Here is a 3,403-nt window from a genome sequence, read left to right on the forward strand (position 1 = left end):
CTTCCCTTTCAGTTTATCCCTCTTATCTCTGCACAGTTTTTAATAGTCAGAATTTCCCATCTGATTACTGCTAATCACATTGTTATACTGTGTTTACAGCCTTGGGGTTTATTACATAGCATCTCTATTACTCCAGCTAGGAACAAAACAGTAGCAGGTAGAGAGCAATATACATTTTCCAAAGATCAGAACCATTATTTAATGTTTTTGTAAATATTTGTTTTAGAAGCAAGCTAAACGTTACTTAAGTTTCGTTTTAAACTGCTGTGTTTAAAGGAAAAAAATCACAAGGACATATGGAACTCATCTGAAGGAGAAAAAAATGTTAAAATTACACAAAAGAATTAATTTCCCTTGCTGTTACCGAGAGTCTTCATAAAAGTTTGTGGCATGCTTTTGAGTCTTAGGTGGAACGTTCTGATAGATATCATGTGGTTTGTGGTCTCCTCTTTCTACCGCCTGGAACTTTGGCTGGAGTTTCCACAACCTGCCTGTCTCATCAAATTGGTACACACCCGCATCTTGCTCCCACTGGGATTTCTGTTCCTGTTCTGCCTTTTTTTTTTTTTCTTAGTCATCTTACCCACAAGTGGCATAAATCAAGGCGAGGCCGTGTTTTCACAGCTAGGAGGTTCTTGCAACATCAGGGCTGAGTTCACGGAAACAGCTGTAAAACATGCAATATACCCCCTCCACACACACACCTGACTTTTGGCTAATGGAAGACATGGACAGTGCCAGAGATGTTTGTTTATTCCTGCCTTAGGTGCTTTGATACACATGCTATCGATGAGGGTAATCACCCTACCTCACAACATGACATCCATGACTAAACAAGGCCTCGCATCCTCTTACAGACCTCTCAGATGTCCTTTCCAGTGCTTGAGATACTGGGTCTTGTCACGGGAGGTATTCCTACTGTCTACAAAGTTTGTAGCTTCTGACAAGGCCCCTCTGTTCTGACACTGCTTTGCAAAAGATTTGGGAAGGAGGAGGAAAGAGGATGGACCAAGTCAAAGCCACTCAGTAGGACAAATGCAACATTATCACGTTAAAAATGGCACTCGCTAGCCACACATACAGCTGTGAACAAATGCAGCAGTCCTCCATGCTACAGCATCAAGAGAGCACCAAGTCTCTGTAGCTTATAACTGGTTTATGGCAGCTTTCTAGAGAAAAACAACAGGACACTGTTGTGACTGGAATTAGCCCTCATGGTACCACACCTGCTGTGACAAGAATTGCACAACCCTTCCCTTTCCAGACTTCATTTCAGGTTGGAGCTCAGTCACACAGTGGCTGTCCAGCATCCTGGAGACACAGACATGCCTGGGTATGAGCTGGTGGTGAGCTCTGAGGCATGTTTGGGAGAAAGATGTGTCTGCTCGTGAGATAAATTGCATGGGCACACAGATCCTGGCCCTGTCCTCCCTGTGCTTGCGGGGTTGTATCGTCACACCAGCAACACTGAGGAGACAAGCTGAGGGCCCAGATGTTGCATGCCCTAAGGGGTGGGACAGGGCTGGGAGGCAACATGAGAGTTCACTGCCTACCAAGCAGTGCACACCTAGCTACTGCCACACCACATCCCAGTGGCATAGACGAAGGGGTGAGTCCAGGCCACCAGCATCCGATGTGGACATAAGTCAGTGGTCTTACTGTGAGATCCTTTTCAGCAGTGAAGGGATACCTTGCGGGCAAAAAAACCTTCTGCCTCTTTCTGTCCCTCCAACTCTTTCTCTCATCTTAACCTTATCCATCAGGGTTGCACCTGGAAATTAAATGTGCTTCTTTACAGGAACTAGGACTTTCATGAGGAAAACCCATCCCCTCTCCCTTGCTCCGTTGCATGCTTTTTACCTGTTTGAAAGATCTCGGAGAAAAGCATGCGAGTTCCTCATTTGCCCACTGTAAAAAGGAGTCACGGATCCTGATGCTGTTGTTAGGAGAATGTTCTCTTTCTTCTTGAGGCCAGGAAAGGAATCCAAGCACAGCATGCAAGTTGGTTTGAAAGCCCCTTCAAGTAGCCTACGTAGATGCATTTGTTTATCAGTAACCATAGCAAGTGATATCAGTCTCAGTCCTCATAAGGCTTTTGGGAAACCATGCTTATAGTCAGCTAGACCTGATTCTGCCACCATCCCTTGGCAAAATCCCTGTCGACTTCACTCTGAGTTTTGCCAGAGCAAAGACCCAGTCTTATACTAATAATTAATATTTTTCTTTAAGAAAACTTGTTAGCTTTGATTCCTTTTAGTGCAGTGAGGAACTTCCCAATTTTGGAAGTGTTTGCAATTGTGGAGTTAGTGGTAAGGTTGGGATCTAGATCTGCTCTGTTACATGTATTGCATTCTGCAAGCCGGGTCACGGAGATACTCGGACACATGAACACAGCTGGGCTCAGCTTGCCCTCATCAAGAACAGATTGCATCCTGAGTCCCGCTCCCCATTCCTCCCCAGCATGGATTCAGAGGTGGGAGCTCCAGTAAGCTATGGAGACAGGCATTGTAAACCCCATCCTCACCTCCAAAACCACATAGCTTCAACAGAGCCAGGCATTCAGGAAAAGGCTCAAGTTGTAGGTTGTTGGACTCAAGYGCCTGATTTAACAAGATCCAAAGAAATGTCCAGAGCCTCAGCATTCTTGAATATTTAAATATTCCTGACTGCAAAAAGTCAGCTCATCAGAGGAACGGGCTTCCTCCTCAGACTTTTCAGTCCAAATGGAAGCAGGAAATCCAACAGCACAAACAGGAAAAACTCACATGCAAACGTTGGTGAATACATACAGATACGGTCTCCTTTGATCCTGGGGAGACATTGGGGAGAGGACTGGATTGCCCACTGCTCTCTGTGCAGCTCCCCAGGAGCAGCCGGGCCAGGGCAGGTGAGCTGAGGTGCAGGTGGACAGCAGCTCTCATTGCCACCGGCCCCACTTAGGACACAGCCTTGCCGCGAGGAGCCTCAGCGACCTGCCTGGCTTCCTAGGCCTGTGTGTCCCCYGGCGGCACTCAGAGAGGCGCCACTGCCTTCACCCTGCATTTTCAGAGGGGAGAACAGCATCTTTGAAAGATTTCGCCTCACCCCTCCGCATTAAAGACGACCGGGGCTGCTTCAGCTTCATCCCCCCAGGAACTGGTGGTGAGGCAAGGCACTGCTCTTGTTAATGGCTGACACCAGGTAGGCCCAGCCTCATTAGGGACAGCAGCATAACCGAGATGAGATCAACCCCTCCCCAGGACACACCACGTTTGAGTGATTTTGTGACATTTTGGGGCGGGGGGGGGGAGGGAGGCAGCTTGGAGCCTTCGGTCTTCATGCTTTCAACTGAGGCGCGCGCCCCACAGCTGCGCGCGCGGCGACCGTTGGGCGGCGCGACCGTTGGGCGGCGGCGACCGTTGGG

Source organism: Apteryx rowi, unplaced genomic scaffold, assembly GCF_003343035.1.
Source record: "Apteryx rowi isolate R43461 unplaced genomic scaffold, aptRow1 scaffold_7, whole genome shotgun sequence".
In the NCBI taxonomy this organism is placed as follows: Eukaryota; Metazoa; Chordata; class Aves; order Apterygiformes; family Apterygidae; genus Apteryx; species Apteryx rowi.